The sequence below is a fragment of the Protopterus annectens genome, chromosome 3.part1 (assembly GCF_019279795.1).
Source record: "Protopterus annectens isolate FY-2018-M chromosome 3.part1, PAN1.0, whole genome shotgun sequence".
Classification (NCBI taxonomy): domain Eukaryota; kingdom Metazoa; phylum Chordata; order Ceratodontiformes; family Protopteridae; genus Protopterus; species Protopterus annectens.
In genome coordinates, this window is record NC_056732.1 from 1,749,321,614 (window position 1) to 1,749,346,016 (window position 24,403).

The following is a 24,403-nucleotide window of genomic DNA, read 5'->3' on the forward strand; positions in this document are numbered from 1 at the left end:
AGTATCTCCATGCTTTAGACTTTTATTCTTACTTCTTGCCAACACAGAAAGGAAGGACTGGACTCTTTTATAAGTAACTGATGACCTGTTTGTTGGACTCTCAGACTTTTGAAAAAAGGAACACTATATGTTTTTTTTTTCATACACTTATTTTGGTGCCACAAGTTAAATCTGCACATAGGATGTGAAAAAACTGTGATGACATCAGAAATGAAAACATGTACATTAAGCAATGGAATATATTAATTAACTTACTGTACTAAGGTGTTTTAACTTACTGTACTAAGGTGAATAAGTAATTTAAGATATGTGTGCATGAATGCGCACTTACACACGCACAGACACACACACACACACACACACACACACACACACACACACACACACACACACACACACACACACACACACACACACACACACACACACACACACACACACACACACACACACACACACACACACACACACAAAATACAGTACCTGCTTTCAATCATGTGATAATATATCAGCTTCACTAATATTAAATGATCTCAGCAGCTATATTAGCATAGAGGGATGAAGCCCTGACTACGATTTAGGTGACCGAAGTTCAGCAAGTGGCTTGGATACCTGTAGGAGCTGTCAAAAGGAGGAGAGGAGTGATGAAGCTTAAACCTGCTCACGTCTGTTTTTGATAGGGGCTTGTGCCTGTGGACACACTCACTGTGCTAGAATCCTTGGAGGAGGCCAAAAATCACCTGAAGTTGTATGTTGACAATTTAAAAGGCCCAATTAATGACTTCACTAGGAAATGTATACATCAGAAAGGCTCACTGGATTCCCAACTCCTTGGATGCTAATACACATGTATAGGTCATTAGAGATGCAACTAAAAACCCTGCACATATTCAGAATAGTGGCATCTCCCCTAGTACACTTGACCATTTTATTGTCATCCACAGGAAATTAATAGGCCTTGGGACTCCTGCCCAGAGGGAGTGACCAGAAAAATAGAGCAGGTTATAAGGAAAGCTCAATAACCAATTGGGGATTGGAACAAAAATATTATCTCATCTTCTCTGTTTGATTACATGCTGCTAAACTTAAATTTATACTTTTATATTGCAGGAGATCAGAAAATATCCAGAATATAAAATTTATTAAATTTAAATTGTGTCTTACTTTATCATTAGGTCTTGGTAGAGGTTTTGGTGGCCCTCGTGGTGGAGGTTTTGGTGGCGGTAAGTATTTCATCATTTACCATTTAAGTAATTTATTTAATTCTATAGTTATCATGGGATCATTAGTGAGGTTTGAATAAACAGATGTTTACATGTTTTTTTTTCCCCATTTTTTTCATAAACTTATTTTGGTGCCACAAGTCGGGAAATCAACTTTATTATGCATATAGTACATGAAAATGTGATAGCATCATAAATAAAAACATGTGCATTCTGAAATGGGACACATTTACTTAGTATACCAAAGTATCTAAATATTTTAAGGTAAGTGCATGTGTGCACATGGGTCTATATTACCATATCAAATGTTTAGGTTTTTGAATACCTAATCATCAAACTGGTAATATCGAAATCCAAAAACCGCAAAGAGCCACTTTCACACAGGGAATTAATTCCCTTGGCCGTGAAAAAAAAAATCAAATTAAGTGGGACACTTCACCCACCCACACCCTCCAATGAGGGGGGCTATGGCACCCACACCCCCCAACTAAATATACTAACTCTGAAATGGCTCTACATTGGACAAAAGGCCAAAGTCACCATAAGGGCAAAGGGAATTTTTCCCTGCATAAAAACAGTCATTCAGTTTTTAGATTTTGATATTACCAGTTCAATGTTTATGTATTCAAAAACCTAAACATTCCATCTGGTAATACAGACCCTGTGCACACACACACTCACACAATACAGCACCTGCTTTCAGTCATATGCTTATGTAACATCTCTTGTATTATTACCTGAATTTTGCAGGTACATTGTGTAGAGATGCAAAGCCTTGACTATGACCCAGGTGACCCAAGTTTGAGCAGTGCCTTGGGTAGTTGTTAAACCTACCAGAATGAAATGAAGAATTATGAAACTTAAACCTGCTCACCTCTCCTGGGCAGGGAATGTGCTTGTTGTCACAGTTGGCATGCTAGAATGCCTGGAATTGAGCAGGTGAAATGAAGAATTATGAAACCTAAACCTGCTCACCTCTCTTTGGGGCAGGGAATGTGCTTGTTGTCACAGTTGGCATGCTAGAATGCCTGGAATTGAGCAGGTGAAATGAAGAATTATGAAACCTAAACCTGCTCACCTCTCCTGGGCAGGGAATGTGCTTGTTGTCACAGTTGGCATGCTAGAATGCCTGGATTTGAGCAGGTGAAATGAAGAATTATGAAACCTAAACCTGCTCACCTCTCTTTGGGGCAGGGGAATGTGCTTGTTGTCACAGTTGGCATGCTAGAATGCCTGGATTTGAGCAGGTGAAATGAAGAATTATGAAACCTAAACCTGCTCACCTCTCCTGGGCAGGGAATGTGCTTGTTGTCACAGTTGGCATGCTAGAATGCCTGGATTTGAGCAGGCATCATACTGAGGTGTATGTTAACAATTGGGCAGAGCTAATTAATAACACCACATGGAGATGTATACAACACAAGGGCACATTGCATGCCAGTGCATGGGATACTAATGAGCACGCATGAGGCATCAGGGCTGCAACTAAAAACTCAGAATGATGGCACCTCTCCTAGTACACTTAATCATTTTATTGTTATCCACAGGGAAAGAATAAGCCACGGGCCTCCTGCCCAGAGCGAGTGACCTGCAAAACAGAGCAGGTTATAAGGAAAGCTCAATAACCAGTGGGGGACTGGAATAAAAATATTATCTCATCTTGTCTGATTACCTGCTGCTAGACTTAAATTTATACTTTTATGCTGTAGGAGATCAGAAAATATCCAGAATATAAAATATATTAAATTTAAATTGTGTCTTACTTTATCATTAGGTTATGGTGGCAGTTTTGGTGTCAGTTTTGTTAGCCCTCATGGTGGAGGTGTTGATGGCGGTTAGTATTTTTTTTTTTTTTTTGTTTATTTCATCATTCACCATTTAAGTAATTTATTTAATTCTATTGTTATCATGGGATCATTAGTGAAACCCTAAAATGGATTTCAATGCAAATTAGTCAAAGTGGACTGTGCTAAAAAATTTTCAGAGGCAGTACCTTTATACAAAAATAATCACATAAAAAATCCAAATATAGAAGAATTAAAATAAATAGATATAAAATAACTCATAACTTAGCTGTTCTCTATTTTAAAACCTGAATTTAGAAAACTGATTTTGCAAATAAGACAGCACAGGAAAAATACCTCATTTTAATTATTTTATCTCTATATACAGTGCTGACATTTAGAGCACGTAAGTTGTTATTTTTACTTGTTAAATTTTCTTCATTTTTATTCGTGTAGTTTTGTATGTGTAGTTATTGATCTTATACCATCACTGATTAGATCATTCTCATTTTCATGAGACTGAGTTTTACTATAATTATTTTCTGTGAATGATTATTGGTGATGTGTTTTTTAGTCCATGTAATTAAAGAGTACATAAGTGACTGGGCTGTACCCCTACCAAGTACAAAAGTACTGTGTTTGACCTCTCATACTGAGGGAATGTTTGCCTAAAACAGGGTATTGAAGTTATGTTACAGTGTAGACAAATGACTGTGGTCTATTCTGACAGGCCTGGGCATCTTCCTGAGAAGGAATAAAGACTGAGATACTTTAAAGGACTTTTATTCTTGCTTCATGCCAAAACAGAAAGGAAGGATTGGACTGTTTGCAAGCAACTTCTGCCTTGTTTGTTGGACTCTGTGAGGTTTGAAAAAAATGGAAGACTGGGTGTGTTTTTTCCATTTTTTCATAAACTTATTTTGCTGTCACAAGTCAAGAAATCAAGTCTATTACACGTAGGATATGAAAATGTGAAAATGTGATAGCATCATTAATAAAAGCATGTGCATTCAGAAATGGGACACACTGACTTACTATACAATGGTATCTAAATATTTTAAGATAAGTCCATGTGTGCATACAAACACACACAATCAATAAAGTACCTGCTTTCATTCATATGCTAATGTATCATCTTAACTATTATTGCGTGAATTTGACAGCTGCATATCATAGAGACAAGGCAGGGAATTTGTGTTAAAACTGTTTAACTTCTCTTGTGTTTTGAGACCCACATTTGTGCATAGCTGTGCACCACACAGCAGGTTTAGTACTGCTGTGTATAGATGCAAACACTTAGAAACATAATTTTCCCTTGATCTACTAGAGAACACTCCTTAGCTCCATTGCCTCTCTGTTTGCAACCCAGTTGTGCATTGTTACCTACCCAGCAACTCAGTTACACATTCTGAGGCACTGACACAGTTTTCTACCCTTAGTCCTCCACAGAATAGACTCCTTTGTTAGTCTCACAAGCAAACCCTGGTCCATCTAGCCCAGTAGTTACTACACTATATATATACCTCTCATAATGGATGGACAGTTTCCCACCATTTCTCTAGCCAACCTGATTGACATGGGCATCCAGAGGCAATTTAGTAATTGCCTGAAGTATATTGACAACTGTTTGCTCCTAAAACAAACACAACATATGAGAGATGTAACTATATCATGAAATTAGAATCGGTTCTCTCACATAACATTATACAAGACCTCTAACAGGTTGTCAGCCCACACGTTTCCCCTTTCATGCAAGATAAGATCAACACACATAAAATCACATATGCGGAGGTACTCACTAAGAGCCTACCAAAAGACCAGAGACGTCCCAAGAGCAAACAATATACACATACTGGTACATGAAGAGAACACACCACTACACATAACAAGACACATGTCAGTGTCTCAAAAATTAAGCCCCTAAGGCAAAACACCTCAAAACCTAATGTTCTGGTCATAGGTGACTCAATAGTGAGACATACAGATGTCCCCCTCACCAGGGTGAACAAGGAGAAGGTCATGGTCAACTGCCTGTAAGTTTCCAGGATCAGTCAAATCACACATGCACTCAAGTTGCTCAGCAAAAAGTAGAAATGATGATCCCGTAATAGTACATGTTGGTGTGATTGACTTGAGATGTACCTCTCTAGACTGTAGAAGAGAGATGTGACCAAACTCTCAGATTATGTATCCCAGGCAGGTATGATCCTAGCCCTAAGCAGCATTCTACCTTTACCTAGGATGATGCAACAATACAGACAAAAAATGATTGATATTGACAATTGGCTTAGATTCTGGTGTCACTCCAGGTGGATCCAGTATCTGTCTGCCTGGTAAGTCATGACCGACAGTCCACACTGCTTTGCCAGAGATGGCCTTCACCTGTCTTCTCAAGGCTTTCAGATACTGGCAAAGATGTTTGCCTCTCCCATAGTGTCTTCTTTAGACAATCTCCAAATAACAAAACTTCCAACGTAAAGAAATCCACTAAAGATAAACTCAACGTGCTGCATAATGTTAGGTACTTAAACAGTAAACAGCACCCCCTCGAAGCACTCCTTAGCTTGGAAGATGCTGACATTTGTGCACTCACTGAGACTTAGTCCAAGTCCACTGACAGCTCCCTGGCAGTAAAAGGCTAAAACTCCTTTCACATGTTAAGACCTCAAAATGAGCATGAAAGAACCAGAGGTGGAGGTGTATCCATGTTCATTAAATCCAAATACACCACAATACTGGTGAAACAGTATGACTCTTTTGAGTTGCTCCAAATCCAATTAACTATAAGTAAAATATCCCTCCACATCATCGCTAGCTATAGGTCCCCTGACATGAACCAGGAGAAACAAACCACCTACCTGGACTTTCTAGAGTCACTCAATATACAGCCAAACACCCTACTCATGGAGAATTTCAACTATCCTTCCATTGACTGTGCGACTTACATGAGCACAAACAAAATCACTATGAAGTTTCTGGACTTTGTTAATTCAAATGGCCTGCACACTCACAAGGGGCTCACATGTCCTTGAACTAGTGCTGTTCAACAGGGGGGGGGGGTCAATAAACCCTGCTAAGGTCAGAAAATACATCTGTCTCATTTGAACGATCAAACCTGACACCCCCACAGGAGTAAAAACAATTGAAAAATGTCTCCAAAGCAAACTATTACCCATAAAGTGATGGTATAAAAAGTTTCAAAGCCCATGCTAACATAGCCAACAATGACTCCTATGCATAGGAATAAACAAATTCCCTATACAGCCACTTAAACAAATGCCTTGACTTGGCTGTACCCAAAAGGAACAAACACAGGTCTTCATGATAAAACAAGCCACCCTGGTAGACTGTAAGTATATATAAGCTATAGAACAAAATAAATAAACTGATATCTAAGAACAGGAGGGAACTTAGTCAACAGAGAAAGAATACCCTCCACAGCTTGAACAAGCAAATCAGATATCTTGTTAAGTCCTCTAAGGCTAGCTACAAGTCTATATTAACATCCCTAGCTAAAGACAATCATAAAACATTTTTTAGGTACATCTGAAAACTAAAAAGAAATGTCCAGCTATGTGCCTAACATATAGTGGATACTACCACTCACACTTAACCTGAGAAAACTGACAACCTGCTAGCTGACAGATTTGGCAATAACTTCATCCCCCTACCTTATCAGACATACCCCAAAGCATTGCTGACACCATTCCTCTACCAAGCATCTCCAAAGATCAGGTCATACAAGTACTCTCCAAGGCCAAAAACATGGCCTCTATGGGACCAGTTAACATCCCAGGATGTTTACTAAACAATCTAAAAAAGAAGACCTAGTGGAACCACTTGACACTCTCTTTAATCATAGCCTGAGAAATTGGATTTTGTCCCAGCAGAGGGGAGAACAGAAATGGTAATCGCTTTGCACAAAGGGAGTCTATCAACTGACAAATTAAAAAACAACAGAAGCAGAAATTGCTGGCTCAAGGCTTTACTACTTTCTTAATGCAACCAATGGTACCTCAGCCTTTCACTTTCAAAGTATAAAATACCATAGAAACAGCCACTTTTTATACAGGTGAACCCCCCACTAATTAAATTCAATTGCATTTTTACATTATAATTTAAAGTGCCAACACAATAAACCTACAGGTTTTAGCAATTCCTATAACATAATTACATACACACACACACACACACACACACACACACATATATATATATATATATATATATATATATATATATATAGATATAGATATATATACAAAATAACCATATAATTTATATAAATATATTTCTATAAATCAATATTTATTCCTAAATCACTTTTATATCACTATAAAAAAAACTATTAGTTTACCAAATTCACTTCAAGAAGGATGGCCCTAGTGGTTGTATTAAGAAAGTAGTAATGCCTTGAACCAGCAATTTCTGCTTCTATTGTTTTTTTTTTATTTTTGTTTGTTGCTAAAAATGTGTTTTTTGCAAGGTCTATCAACTGACCCGGGGAACTATCGACCCATAAGCCTAACCAGCCTTATCTGCAAGGCCCTGGAAAGAATCATCATAGACCTTATCAACAAGGACATAGGCAATCTTCAAACCCTTGACCCAACCCAGTTTGGTTTCATCAGGGGTAGATCTTGGTTATTAAACCTAGTGGACTTCTTTGAGAATGTCACCAGAGCCCTAGATGAGGGCAAAACAGTACATATCACCTGTTTTTATTTAGCCAAGTCCTTTGACACAATTCCCCATCAAGGTATCATAGAGAAACTCTTCCCATCTGGGGATTACCTTGCACATTACTAAATGGGTAGCAAACTGACTCACTGACAGAATGCACACTGTCACATTTGGGGAGTCCACCTCTATCAGTAGACCATTTACCAATGGGGAACCACAAGGATATGTGCTAGGCTCTCAACTGTTTGAAATCTATTTCTCTGAAATCCAGGTGAAGGTAGATGGCCTGTGGCCTACCAACTTTGCAAATGATTGTAAACTGTGACCAGTCAAGACATGGAGTCCCCCAACAATGTTAACACATTACATAAAGAGGTGACCCAGACAAATGGCTGGTGCCAAACTCATGGACTAAAACTTAACACAAAAAAAGCCTCATCATCCCCTTTGACAAAGAAATAGCCTCTGCTAATTATGATATAGATAGCATCCCTCTAAGCTCAAAGTCAATGGCGTTTGACTTGGGAACACAGGTTGATAGCAATCTAAACTTCGATCACCATGCGTTCATATTGGTAAAAAAAGATTTATAGACTGAGCATCTCATCAATAAGGGTAATGCATCCAAGACCAAGAAGGTTATGGTTCTGCTGTACTCTACCCTTATCAGGCTGCTAATTTAGTATAATACTCCCTTCTGTATGTACCTCACCAGACATCTGTAGCAACTCGAGAGATCACAGAGGTTTCTTAACCAAGAGAATCCAGGGCTACCAAATCATGACATAAACGCTTTCTTCCAAGACAATCAAGGACTTCATCAAAATGAATTATGCAGCTGAGTCTAGGTTTTACATATAAAAAAAGTTTGACATCATCATAGTAATTGATTGATTAAGTAATTGAGAATAGGACACATTAAATACAATCATTTCCTAAGTACAGGTATTTACAGGTGTTTTAAAGTAAAATTTTAAAAGCCTCTTATAATTCATCTTGAAATTAAAACAACTTGAATTATAAGATGCTTTTAAAATAGACTTTTGTCAATTAATTAATTGATCGATTACTTTGATGATATCATGCCATTTTTGTGATGAAGTCCTTGATTGTCTTAGATGAAAGCACTTAATTTTACTTGCTTGCAGTGTTTTAATAAATACTGAAGCATTTTTAGACTTGTACGTTTGGTCATCTGTGTCTGGAAAGAGTTTTTAACTGTGGATATATTTTCTGTGACCCGGTTCTGGGGCTACGTTTTGGTTTCCATATACAGATTTGTGTCTGAAACTGATGACAGTAGTACACTGGCAAGAGATGAGTGCATGGCTATAGTTTAAGGCTGTTTATGAAAGATTAGAGTGAATAAGGAGATGAGGTACATGGCAAAGAGAGAGGTGGCGAAGGCTAAGGATAAGGCATATGAAGAGTTGTATGAAAGGTTGGACAATAAGGAGGAAGAAAAAGGACCTGTACCGATTGGCTAGACAGAGGGACCAAGCTAGGAAAGATGTGCAGCAGGTAAAGGTGATAAAGGATAATGAGGGAAACATACTCACAAGTGAGGAGAGTGTGTTGAGGAGATGGAAAGAGTACTTTGAGGGGTTGATGAATGAAGAGAATGAGAGGGAGAGAAGGTTGGATGATGTAGGGATAGTGAATCATGAAGTACAATGGATTAGCAAGGAGGAAGTAAGAATAGCTATGAAGATAATGAAGACTGGAAAGGCTGTTGGCCCAGATGACATACCTGTGGAAGCATGGAGGTGTTTAGGTGAAATGGCAGAGGAGTTTTTAACTAGATTGTTTAATGAAATCTTGGAAAGTGAGAGGATGCCTGAGGAATGGAGAAAAAGTGTTTTGTACCGATTTTTAAGAATAAGTGTGATGTGCAAATCTGTAGTAACTACAGAGGGATAAAATTGATCAGTCACAGCATGAAGTTATGGGAGGGAGTAGTGGAAGCTGGTTAAGAAGGGACGTGATGATTAGTGAACAGCAGTATGGTTTCATGCTGGGAAAGAGCACTACAGATGCGATGTTTGCTCTGAGAGTGTTGATGGAGAAGTACAGAGAATGTCAGAAGGAGTTGCATTGTGTTTTTGTAGACTTGGAGAAAGCATATGATGGGGTGCCTAGAGAGGAGTTGTTGTATTGTATGAGGAAGTCAGGAGTGTCAGAGAAGTATGTAAGAGTGGTACAGGATATGTACGAGGGTAGTGTGACAGCAGTGAGGTCTGCGGTGGGAGTTACGGATGCATTTAAGGTGGAGGTGGGGTTACATCAAGGATCAGCTCTGAGCCCTTTCTTATTTGCAGTGGTGATGGACAGGTTGACAGACGAGATCAGACAGGAGTCCCCATGGACTATGATGTTTGCAGATGACATTGTGATCTGTAGTGAGAGTAGGGAACAGGTAGAGGAGACCCTGGAGAGATGGATATATGCTCTAGAGAGAAGAGGAATGAAGGTCAGCAGGACTAAGACAGAATATATGTGTGTGAATGAGAGGGAGAATAGAGGAATGAGTTTAAATACTTGGGGTCAGTACTTCAGAGTAACAGTGAGTGTGGAAGAGAGGTGAAGAAGAGAGTACAGGCAGGATGGAGTGGGTGGAAAAGAGTGTCAGGAGTGATTTGTGACAGATGGGTACCTGTAAGAGTGAAAGGGAAGGTCTACAAGAGAGTAGTGAGACCAGCTATGTTATATGGGCTGGAGACAGTGGCACTGACAAAAAGGCAGGAGTCAGAGCTGGATGTGGCAGAGTTAAAGATGTTAAGATTTGCATTGGGTGTGACAAGGATGGACAGGATTAGGAATAAGTATATTAGAGGGTCAGCCCAGGTTGGAAGGTTTGGAAACAAAACCAGAAAGGCAATATTACGTTGGTTTGGACATGTGCTGAGGAGGGATGCTGGGTATATTGGGAAAAGGATGCTAAGGATGAAGCTACCAGGTAAGAGGAAAAGAGGAAGGCCCAAGATAAGATTTATGGATGTGGTGAGAGAGGACATGCAGGTGGTTGGTGTGACAGAGCAAGATGCAGAGGACAGGAAGAAATGGAAACAGCTGATCTGCTGTGGCGACCCCTAATGGGAACAGCTGAAAGAAGATGATGATGATGAGAGTGAAAGAGATTAGTCTGCATGTGTGTTTGCATGCATGTTTATCTAAAATGGTGGAGATATTTAAATACATTTTTGCTGTTAGCCAATGGTTGTCTGATGGTCATTGGCAGTAATATGTGACAGCCATCACTTTCTGACTTGAAACTGATGATTATAAATCAATTTACATTAAGCCTTAATGGCAGCGGTCATTATCAGCCATGAACAATGCATCCTTTCCACATTCCTGGAAATGGAGTAATTGAAAAGGAAGGGAAGTTGGAACATTGTTTTGAAACTGTTCTGTGAAGCTGAGTGGGCAGGGAGGCATGTGGGATGCTGTGACAAGAATGAAGAAAACATAATACAACAGTGGTGAAACAGGCCAAAGGTCATCACTGTGGAATATACATGCTGAAGATGAGTGGATACTGCAACATCATCAGCACTGTTGTTATTATCTTCATCAGTGCTGCTTTCTTTCATTGGTTTACTCCACCACAAATCTGGGAAATTTATAGTTCTGAGTTGTGCCTAGTTACCTTTCAGAAACTATACATGCTGAAGCATTTTATATATTTATTTAGTAGCATTTGCTTACCAGGATAGTCCACTGGGTCTTTAAGAGCCCATTTTTAGTGGAGGCCCTGGGAGAAAAGCTCCAAAAAAGAAAACACAAAATTAACAATATGAAAAGTTACACAAATAAAATTTTACAAAAAAACAAGTATATAGAATTTACATAAAAAGTATATAGTTCAAGCAAAATTACCTAAAATATAACATTTACAGAAAATTAAACTATGTAAAATTACATGACAAGAAATGCAAGGCAGACATATGCATTTGGTGTGAGCAGATTAAATGCAATCTTAGGGATACAGAAATGTTAAATGAAAAGTGAAAAAGGGTATATTATGGAAGTGTAGTTATGGTATCTGTAAAAAGAATCAGATTTTTCGATTCCTTTGTCATTCCTCTTTATTCAAATGTGTAACATTTAATAAGAACAGCAGATACATTATTGCAGCATATTCAAATCAGCATAATCAAAAAAATACACATGAAACATAACTATCAACATGGATCATCTAAACCAGTCTTGCAAGTGAACAAGTCTTGAATCAGACTAGACTGCCTGCTATCCTGAACTTCACATATTATATACTTTTTTCTAGTAATTTTTTCACTGTAGACTACATTCACACCTCTAACCTTGTTTTTCAGGCTATATCTTGTTTTGTAGCTTCTCAGATGCCTTATCTTTTGATTATTCCCTCGAGAAAGGAACAAAATAAGAACTGTATGCCATCTTCCCTTGAAGAAGGAACATAACAAGAACTATATGCAATCTCCACTTAACCAGCAAGGCCAACATTCAGTGGAAAATTCTTTGTTTCTGCTTTTCTAAAATGTATGCATAAATGAAATGCCATTGGTTAGTTAGCAAGTTCAACATTCAGTCAAAGATTCTTTCTTTCTGCTTTTCTAAAATGTATTTATAAATGAAACACCATTTCTAGGCCTGTTTTATTCTTCATGCCTGTCTAATGCCTAATAACTACTGTACAATGAAAAACCCTGATCTAACAGTTGGCCCTGAGGTCCCTGATGAAAGTCTATAGGGACCTACTTCTGTAATTACTTCACAAATGTATCATGTCTGTGTGACGAATCACTGTAATCCGGTTTGAACATATGGACTTCATGCTACCTGCCACTAGAAACTTGGCAAGACAAAGTCTACAGCGTGGTATTATAATGCTTAATGCTATTAAAATCAAAATGACTACTAGAAGATATTTTAAAACTGTCCCACTCCAACCCTGGAATAGACTTGCAAACCAATCCATCCATGAGATGTCACCAATACTTTGTACCTTAGTCATTACCTCACTAATAATCTGCAAATGTGTTTGAATAGCTTTGCTTTTATCTGGTATATAACTACAGTATTCCATCCTGATCAACCCACAAGTTCCATGATGGGACGCCAACAAGTAATCAAGGGCCATACGGTTCTGGAGGACCACCATATGCATCATGGTAATTTCCAAAGTGATGTCTTTTATGCTTTCAAAGGTACTATTGGCCAAAACCGCCAGTTACTGGGCTAACTTACACAGTTCCCAAATGGCTTTAACAGCTCCATATGCAGGAAACATACCTGCTCCATCTATTACCCCATCAGCTAGATCCATAGCTTTCAGAGTCTTTAAATCCAAATTCTGATGTATATGCAATGTATCTAAAACCTGTACCTTATCCTGAAAATCAATACCCAGGTCTCTCTTGACTGTGATTTCTGATCCTTATTGAACCCAGTAGTTCTTTAAAATGTCTTATGGCTGATATTACATATCCTATATAACACGAGCCATACCAACTTGGTGGTAGCTATTTATAGGCTCTGTTCCCACACACATAATATATGTGCCTTAATACATAGTTAGAATGCCAACCCTGTTGTTCCAGAAGTAGCATGAAAAAAATGCCATCTACTGTTTCAACTTGTTTCTGTGAGTCTTCAGTCAAGTTAGACAAAGTATAAACTGTTAATCCTGCATATTTTCCTTCCCATGTCTAAATGCTGTAATAGTAAAATTACACTGACTGTTGCCTATGTTCTCTACCTTAGGAGTTGGTACATCATTGTACCATGATACCTCTCTCTTATAGCAAACAAACCCTTTTCCTGTTGAGCACAGAGTTAAATATTATATACTATTAACATTGATTTCCTCAAATATTGTGCTGTTCAGCTCGTTTCCTTTTTCGTTATACAGCCTGTCTGGCATAATAGCTATTTCCTGAAAAATAATCGAAACTGGTACTAGAGGGATACCTTTTCCTGCCACTGGCACATGCACACAAATCAAACATTGAGATAAATTAAAAACATGTGCATAGGTAAACTGAAGCTTAGTAAATGCATTGTAAGATGGATACCAGTCTTCCCATTTTAGAACTTCCCACTTTGCCTGTTGATGCTCTGGAAATATCCTGAACCCAAAACTAAGCTTGTAAAACTTGATATTATAATGTTACTACCTTGCATGAATACAACCCTGCATCTGACATACACTTGTGTCAGTTTTAAAGAAAATATGCCTTCAGAAGTTTGAGACAAATCAATCTACATTCTACTGGAAAGCTGTCTGTCTACTAAAAAGTCTGTAACATTTATAACATTCCATGCAAACAAAGAATATTGTTTCTGTACCACTGATACTCTATTACATCTAAAGAAGCATAAAAACAATAAGCTGTAAAAGTTTCTTTCTGACACATAAACTGTTTTACAGCCACTTGTCATCTTCAGGTGTAGCTCTTCTGCCTGTAGTCCAGTTGTGCTAGATGAATGAAGGATCCCAGACCTTGCAAAGTATACAATCAAGCCAAGCAACAATATCAAGGTGAGCCCTACACTCCATCATCCCAAGTCACTGCTGAGGTATTGGAAAGGCCTCCCTACAGTTCCAGTGTCCTTTGCTGTGTCCCTTGTACAATTAGGCCTTCTAGTCCTCCCCTCACCCATCTCTTGTGCAAGGCTGGATGGTTGCTGTTGACAGATGGCCATTTCAAAAGACTATATTCAAAAATCCAAAACAGGCAATATGTTCTATATCATGACCTGTAAAGTACAAAAGGAAGTATAATTTTCTTGGATTTGCATCTGTACTGTTAAAAAGCTTTAATTGAACAATGTGTACAATTTTACATTTCCTGCCCTTGTTATCATAAAGTATAAGTTTTTAAATCCTCAGCTGAAAAAACTATGTAGAGAAATTCAAGCGGAGTGTATAATATGCCTGCAGACTAATCCTACATTGAAAAAACCTCAGTTATACAGAGTGCCAGTTTCAGAGGGAACATGGTACAGTATACAAATAGATTTTTCAGGACCTCTTCCTCCAGAAAAAGGGGGTTACAGATACTTGTTTGTAGTGATAGACACTTTTACCAAGTGGTGGAAGCTATTCCCACTAAAGACATGACAGATAAAACCACAGCATCTGCATTATGGAATAATATTTTCTCTCACTGGGGATTGCCCAGATCATTGAATCTGACAATGGTACTCAGTTCACAAGTCAGGTTTTGAAAGAAGTGTGTAACCTGTTAGGGATACAGCAGAGATTCCATGTTCCATATCACACACAGTCTAATGGAATAGTAGAAAGAATGAATAGGACCATTAAGGAGAGACCTGTTCAGGTGCCATTGTAAAAGTAATCAGTTTTTGTTTCCTTTTTCCATTCTTATTTATTCAGATGTGTAATATTTAATAAGAACAGCAGATAGATTATTGCAGCATATTCAAATCAGCGTAATCAAAAAATACACATAAAACATAACTATCAACATCTAAACCAGTCTTGCAACTGAACTAGTCTTGCATCAGACTAGACTGCCTGCTATCCTGAACTTCACATATTATATCCTTTTTTTCTAGTAATTTTCCTCTGTAGACTACATTCACACCCCTAACCTTGTTTTTCTGGCTATATCTTGTTTTGTAGCTTCTCAGATGCCTTATCTTTTGATTCTTCCCTTGAGAAAGGAACAAAATAAGAACCGTCTGCCATCTTCCCTTGAAGAAGGAACATAACAAGAAATATCTGCAATCTTCACTAAACCAGAAAGGCCAATATTCAGTAGAAAATTCTTTGTTTCTGGTTTTCTAAAATGTAGCATAAATGAAACACCATTTCTAGGCATGTTTTATTCTTCATGCCTGTCTAATGCCTAATAACTACTGTACAATGAAAAACCCTGATCTAACAGTATCTACAAAGGAGTACTTGATAGAGTAATTTAGAATATGAGTATAAACAAGAAGGAGATAGTCAAGTTATGGAGGGAGAGGCTTAGTATAAGAGCAGATCCCGTTATTACAAAGGTAGTTGTGTAAAGATGTTTTGAAAGAACCATGATTCTGAGTGGTTTGAATTATTAATGGAAAGGCATTCCAAACTCTGGCTACCACACAAGAGTACAGTAATTGCCCTGTAGGTAGGTTTGGCTTGTGTGCATGCAAAAGATATTGTTTTCAGATCTGGGGGACCTATTGGGAATATAGTTGTTAAATAAGGAACTAAGGGTATGACAGTCTATGGGTTTAAAAAATTCTTTTGTGGGTGGTAGTTAATTGCAGATAGGTGAGGTAGTGTGGGAGCTCAAGCCAGTTTAATGAATACAGGGATATGCATTAGTAGGGAGAATGTCTGGCATTTGTTGTGAACATGGTGAATACCTAGTTTTTTGGTGTGTTTTATTAATGTTGTGCTGTTTGTGAAAGATACATTTTAGTCTATCAGTTGTTACTCCCAGCAGTTTAGGATGGCTAACAACGTTAATTTTTATGTTCATCTGGGAAAGAATATTGACCTCAGATTTGTTTATGAAAGTACTTTTCTTGTGGGTAAATAAGATAAGTTTGCTTTTGTAAGGATTTAGAGACAGATGGCTACTGAATAACCAAGTGTCTATGGAAGTAAATGCCAACTGAGTGATTTGTTGTAGATGTTATATAGTGTTAGAAGAGCATATAATAGTAGAGTTGTTTGTATATTGTATGAGAGACCCCTGACTCAAGAAGGAGTGAAGATTATTAGAAAAGATGCTGAAAAGGAGTGGTCCTAATATAGAACCTTGGGGAACTCCAGTAGAAGTGTGAAGATATGGTGAGAGAGAGTTTTGCCATTTAACTGCCTGATCTCTGTCAGGTAAATAACTGCAAAACCAGCTAAGAGAGGGGAGGTGATAGACCAGTATTTGAGAGTTGAGATAGAATAATTGAATGAGGGACTATATCAAAGGTTTTTGTTAAGTCAAGAGATAGTGTGGATACAATTTTTCCTGAATCATGGGCTTTGTTGACTGTCTCCATGAAGGACATGAAGGCTGTTGTAGTACTATGACCTGGTCTTTCCATGCTGAGTCAGAGATAGGATTTGGTTATTGAGCAGAAAGTGCAGAAGTTGAATGTGTTTGCATTTTTCAAGGAGGTTAGAGATGGGAGATTAAATGGCTATCGGACAGAAGTTTGAGATATTGATCGAGCTGGCACCTTTGTGTAGAGGTAGAATAAAAGCTCTTTCCAGAGTTATGGGACATAAGATTCTTGAATGGATCTGTTAATGAGTATACTAACAGGGTAGGCAATGGTTTCTGAAGCAAGTTTTAGATATTCACTGAGTAGCATGTCTGCTGCATTAGAGCTGGGTTTAAGTTTAAGAAGTAACATTTTATAGTAGAAGTTGTAACTGTAGTGAGTGAGAATTTGGGTGAAGCATTTACTGTTGATTCATCTGAAAGTGAGGTAGAAGAGGAATGGAACTGGAAGAGATGGGATGACCAGAATCTTTTGGGATTGTTCATATGATTTGTTTGAAGTTTTAAGTAACCGTCTTTTTTTTATCTTTGCATACAAGTCTTTTTACTTGGATAAGGAGTTATTTGAATTTCAATAGGTCTAAGGGTTTTTTTATCTGTTTGCCTCTGTTTCCATGTTTTATCCCTGATTAGCACTAGTTCTTTACTTGGTTTTGTTAGCCATGGAGTATGGTTGGTTTTCACTCTTTTTACTCGGGGTTGCAAGACAGTCTAATGTTTTTAAAAGGTGGTGTTAAAGTACTCATGTGCGCCATCTAGAGGTAGACATTTAAGTTAGCCCAATTCATACTTTTGTTGTTGAATGTCTGTGGGTTAAAATTTGTAAAAGATTCCTAATATGATTATAATGATGCTTTAATGGCAGGAGGGTGCTGTTTGATGAACAAAAGCTGGAAGGTGATCACTTGTAGTGTTAGAGAGAGTACTGGCTGAGGAAAGTTTAGCAGGGTCACAAACTAGCATGCAGTCTAGGATGGAACATTCCTTACTGCTGTTATTAAATCTAGTTGGAGAGCTGATAAGTTAAGTGAAGTGAAATAGATTAATATTTATGGTTGGAATTTTAAAACAAAAGTTTAACCACCAGTTGATATTTACATCATCAGAAATATGGTTTCATGTTTAATAGTGCTAGAGACCCAGGATATAATTTCTTCCAGTATTAGTATATTACTACAAGGAAGAATGTAAAGGATGATGATATATAATTTGTATTTATTTATTTATTTTTAGGATGGAGACCAGAATTGCAACACTGGAGAACTGTGGAATGTTATCTTTATATGGGAATATATCGTAGATATTAGGGAAAAGGAGTGCTACTCCACCTCCTTTTTTTGAGGTCTATCAGTTCTTATTGCATTGTAGTCAGGAGGGAGGAATTCTGAATCCTTTTTATATGGGTTAGCCAGGTCTTGGTGGCAGCAATGATATCAGGTTTATTAAGAACTATCCAGACATGAAGGTCAGCAGTCTTGTTGTGAATACTTTATAGGCTCATGATTACAATATGTAATGATTTACAAGAATTACTGCAGTTGGATTGTGTTGGAAGGGTGGTGGAAATGGGACCTAGATCAGGGTGGATGTCACCACAGAGAGGTGGTGCTGAAAATAGTGTAGAATGGAGAAATAAATATTTTTGTCAGCTTGAGCTGATAGTGTTCAGAAGGGGAGAGGACTGAATTAAAAAAAGAACAGAATTTTTTTTTGTAGAGAGAATTAGCACTTTGGAGAAGAGTAGCAAAGATAAATTATAGAGACTGGGTGATATTTCTGAGTAGCTTTTAGATGGAGTTGACAGGAAGATGGTTACAGGTGTAGGATTAGTAAAAAAATAAGGTTTAGTTGAGTAATGAGTGATGTAGTAGAAGAAATAGAAGTAGTGTGGCATGAGATAGGAATAGTACATGTGAGCTGGACTGAGCCATTTGGAGAAATAGTTTGAAATGCCAATAGGGAGAGAGAGTGAAAGATCTTTTGGATATGATTGGCTAATTTGAAGTAATGGGTAGAGTTAAGAGATTTTGGTTCAGGAGTATTGTGGTGGGTAGGAAATTGGGGGTAGGGTATGGGATGCTCAGGAAAACAGAATGGGGCAGGACCTGGACTCTAATTGAGTCAACTGCCAGGAAAAATCAGTAAGCTACTAATTCCTCCTGTTATGCTTCCATGTACGTTCTCATACTAGGCTGATTAACTGGGAAATGAAGCTGCTCAAAGCAGAATATAGGATGTAAATCCTCTAACTAAAACAAACATAATATGGGAAGTCAGGGATAGTAAATTATATGGTAGAGTGTTTAAACAAAAAGAATGCCAAAAGACCAGACCAACGAGATAACTATGTAGTTGGAATGAGAAAAATGTTGGTAAACAACAGAAAGAGTTAAAAGTGACAAAGTAGTACCTATGTAATCAGAAAACTAAAAATGGTAGAGATGATACAGAAATGGCTTAAGGGTACAACTAGGGGGAATTTCTAAGAGATAAAGACAAACAAAGAGCAGGAGACCAAACTATCTCCCAAAGCTAAAAATAAAAAAAGTTAAGAGACAGGAACATACTGGAACACTAGAGCAGTGTGGGAAGGGATGTGGGATAGAAGAGCATCTCAGTGACATGCTGTAGGTGACCATAGGGGACACAAGTTTTGCAAAACTCAGTTAAAACTGCACACATTAACAAAGCAATGGGTAGGAGCAGCCAAGGTTTAGCTGAAATTGCAGTAGCCACAAAACATGATATCACACAGTCAAGAGGCTTACGGGGTGCAGAGTTTTAACCAGCTTGACACATTAACAAAGCAATGGGTAGGAGCAGCCAAGGTTTAGCTGAAATTGCAGTAGCCACAATATTTGATATCTCACAGTTGAGAGGCTTGCAGGGTGCAAAGTGTTAATGAGCTTGACTCAATAATACAACAATGGGTAGGAGCAGCCAAGGTTTAGCTCAAATTGCAGTAGCCACAAAAACTTAATATTGCACTGTTGAGAGGCTTGCAGGGTAGAGTCTTAATGGGTGTGACACATTAATATAGCAATGGGTAGGAGCAGCCAAGGTTTAGCTGCAATTGCAGCTGCCAAAAAACATAACATTGCACTGTTGGGAGGCTTGCAGGGTGCAGAGTGTTAATTGGTGTGACACATTAACATAGCAATGTCCACAAATCTTGATATCACACAGTTGGGAGGCTTGCAGGATGCAGAGTGTTAACAGGTTTGACACATTAATGTAACAATAGGTAGGAGCATACAAGGTTTAGGTGAAATTGCAGTAGCTGCAAGAATTTATATCGCACAGTTGGGAGGCCTGAGGGGTGCAAAGTGTTAACATTCTTGACACATTAATATAGCAATGAGTAGGAGCAGTCAAGGTTGGAAACTGCAGTAGCTGCAAAACTTGATATTGCACAGTCAGGAGGCTTGTTGGATGCAGAGTGTTAATGGGCTCGACACATTTTGTTAATGCAAAATTAGACAATGACAGTAGGAATCCCTATGACTGATGCTTGCACATCACCAGAACTTGTTATGGGTACCCTAAACAAAGAACAGGATTTTGAAATCCTATTTAACTCATGCAAGAATGTATGCAAGAATGTATGTACACACACACACACACACACACACACACACACACACACACACACACACACACACACACACACACACAAAGTCCACAAGCACTGGGATTATTAAAACATGACTAAATCCTCTAAAGACATTGTGAAGAATCTGAAATGTTGGTATTTGTTATGCATTAGTTAGTTAAAATACTGTCAGTGGTCAAAGTAAATAAAAAGAACTCCTGTACCCTGATTCTCTGATTATTTTGTTTGTTCTTATGTTCCAGTAACAGGTGCACTAGAATAAATTCCTCACACCATTAATATTTTGAGTCATGGAAAAAGATAGTGAAGAATGTAATCACCTTATATTACTTTTATTTCTGTCAGATTTGCTTAGTGACACACACTGTAATCATCTAGGGTGCACCATCAGTGACAAAGTCTAAGTCCCTGTGTAGGAATTTTCTTTGTTCTTCCATAGGATGACAACTAGCATTACCTTCTGCTGATCAATAACCAGCAATGCTGCTCTGTGTCAGCCATCATGCAACAGATCAGTACATAAATAGTTACTTGTGTTTATATGTTACTCGTGGTGATGTGAAGGTTGTTTTTATCAAGATTTGGACAAGATTAGATGTTGGAAATGGGAGAATAGGAAGGAGATGAAAATGGGAAGTAAGCAGGGGGTAGAATACCAGGTGAGTACCCCAGGAATGACCAGGATGGAGGTGAGATAGGGGGTGCTTTCACTTTGTCCCAGAAAAGGGACAATTGTGCCTGGTGGGTTTACCAAGTTAACAAATGCATAAAATAAAAATAAAAATAGCACTGTTATTCTACAGACTGGGTATCCATAAATAAATACTTACTGACTAAAGCATGCAACTTATGTCACAGATACTGTATCAGATACGGCAAAGGGTGTAAGTCAAACAGTTACAGATGTCAGTCTGTCACCCAGACACCTACACTGAACTGCACACTAAGAAAAATTATCAAAGCAGATTGTAAAAACTGCTACCAAATGTTACATTACTTAATGTATGCAGTCTGAGTGAAGTCCTGTGCCTCAAATACTTTTAGTACATTTGAACCTTTGTACATTGGGCATCTAAGAAGATTGCTTGACATTGTTGTGGTAATTGGGGAAGAAGAGAAAACACAATTTGAAAATTTAATAGACACTTCATTACTTTACAGTTTAGATTTCAGCTTGTCATGCCTATAGTAAAGGATCAGGTGTACAAAAGTCAGTGGATGCAACAATGAGTTTATAATACAGCAATAACCGATGACATGGCTGTGGTATACTCAAGATTTACCCACAGTTGCTGTGATTTATTCACGAGGGTAAAGCCAACTATAGGTAAATCTTTAATATACCACAAGGAAGCAATGCAGAAAGGAAAATCTCTGTGACTTTTTTTTGTCTTTGTTTTTAATTACAGAAAAGATACTGGGAGAGTTTAAAGGTATGGGAGAGATGGAACATACAACATAAAGTGATAATCAGCTATGCTTATCTAGTTTTGCATAATATACCCGATTATCCTTTTATTTTTGTCTGACTTGTCTCTCTTGTTGGTTTCAACTCTCAGGTTTTGTAAGTTTATTATTTTTTTTTTAAGTGAAAGAAAAGTGAAATTTTTATGGCATATTATTAATGGAAGAAAGTCTGGGTGACCAGACCTTTTTCCATTGGTATATACTCAGATTTACAATGGGCACGCTAGTTGGGTTCACCAATCAGTGTGCTACTTTTTGAATGTTAGGTGCAGTCATTGTATAATACATTTGAGGGGCATTTGAGGTAAATAAAAGAATAAATGCAATGGACCATAATTAGACAGCCAGGAAAGAGAGAGAGAGAGCAAATCTATAGCATTAATCTACTGCAGACATGACAACAAACAGAAAACAACATCCTAGTCACATTGCAAGCTGAAAATTATACAGGAAGGATGAAACAGTCCCTTTCTGAGGATCAGTTAGTGGAATGTTGTCAAGAGTACAAAAGCAGGAAGTAAGTGAATGTTCCTTAAGAAATAAAATAATGTTTTCAGAAAATAATGGTAGAACTAAACTGACAGAACACAGTACAGACAACACCTGGAGTGAAGGTAAGGCTGATACCTTACAGATTCAAAAAAATGGTAACTCAGGAAGCTCAAATGATGCTCAAGCTAGGAGTGATTAAAGAGTCAGAAAGTGAATGGAGCAGCCAAATAGAGCCAGTTCCTAAGTTTGATAGTTAATGCATGCACACAGTTGATGAGCTTATAGAAAACCTAGGAAAGGACATATACTTGGCAACACTGAACTGAAGGCATGAAGGCATACCAGCAAATGTGGCATTCTCATCTGAAAAAAAACAGCCTTTGTAATTCAGGACAGCTTGTTTTGTTACACAACAGTGACATCTGTCCTACATGGAGCTTCGGTCACCTTTCAGAACCTGATGAATGAAATACTAAAACCTTACTCAGGATATGCTATAGCACACCTGGAAGACATGGTTATTCATTCAGAAGACTGGAAGCCTCATTATGGAAAATTCAGGAGTTATTAGAATCCATAAGCCAGGCAGGCTTGACTGCAGATACAAGAACATTCATTTCAGTATAACGGTATCCAGGCGAAATGGATACCTTATAAGGAAATGAATGTAAGAGCACAAGTAGAAAATATACAGGCCATGAAGAACTGGCCTGTGCCTGATAACAAAAAGCAGGTAAATGCTTTCTCATGGACTAGCTTGGCATTCATTCTTTGATCATTGCCAGTCTGTTGATAGATCTCACAAGCGAGAAAGCTCCTGTGAAGATGCAGAAGAATTTTGAACCGAACAGAGCATCTCATGAACTAAAAAGGATCCTATGTTATGAAACTGTGTTAATGACTCCTGATTTAGCTGAATAGTTTATATATGTATCTAGGTATGTATATATATATATATATATATATATATATATATATATATATATATATATATATATATGTATATATATATATATATATATATATATATATATATATATATATATATATATATATATATATATATATATGGGCAGAAATTGAGCAATGCAGAAAAGGAGGTATTCCTCCATTGAAGGGGAGTATTTAACAATTATAACTTTTCTTCCATTTTACTTAATATCTACTAGGTAGACATTTCTACCTGGTAACTGACCCTGTCCCAGTACAATGGCTGAGAAGGTAGACTAAAGACAATATGAAATTGGGCGAGGGGGCACTCTCCCTCCAGCCCTTTCATTATACAGTAACTCTTTTTTTGCCTTTGTGACCTGGAAGGATTTGTGGTTTTATATGTGATGCCTCCAGTATTTCCTTGACTATTACATTACATGTTACTTTGTCTTCTTAATGATCCATACCTTTAACCATTACATTTATTGTGTCATCATGTACAACACTGCAGCTGAAAAGAAGTCATTTCTGTACTTTACCCTCCTTAAACACAGTAAACACATAACTAATATTACTAACAATTCACTAATTTAGGTTAAAACAGTGTATTGTACTTTTTACACAGGTCACATTTTTCTGTTCTGTTTTCCTAGTTTAGTATCATTGGCAGATACCACTAAATAGAGCACTCTGATCTGTTCATATCAGAATAACTTAAGGTTTGATAAGCTCTTCACAAACGTCATTTGATTGCCTTCTTCTAACAAAGAAATTGTTTGTCTTGTTTATCCTTCCAGTCATTGAAACAGAAAATAAGAGATGATTGGTTTTAATTGCTACTATCTTTTTAGTTTTACAGTGAATTGCTTCGACTCTGCTATCTGTCACAACCAAAAATATCATTGAAGTTTGATGGAAGACTGCAAGAAAACAAGCCTACTCCTGTGCTCTCCTGCTACACTGTAACATTACTGTAACCGTTTCTCTGCAACTTACTGTGGCTATAATAACTGCACAAATTTCAAAATAATATATGTAATTAAGCATGGATTTGAGATGATGCCTCATGGCTGTTGTGTTTATACCATATTTCACAAACTGTTCTGAGAAAGTTGATTAAACTGCAAACATATCTGGGATATGCACACATTTCTCAGAACAAAAGTGCTTGCTAAAAAGAATAAATACTTGAGTTTTGCCAAA

General features: G+C 37.7%; 1 long non-coding RNA gene across 1 annotated transcript; it reads left to right on the top strand.

Moving 5' to 3' along the window:
* The first annotated feature begins 1,174 nt into the window (after positions 1-1,174).
* Positions 1,175-24,403, top strand: LOC122798907. The gene is made up of 2 exons (XR_006364339.1): positions 1,175-1,223; positions 24,052-24,403. It is a non-coding gene; the product is annotated as an uncharacterized LOC122798907 (long non-coding RNA).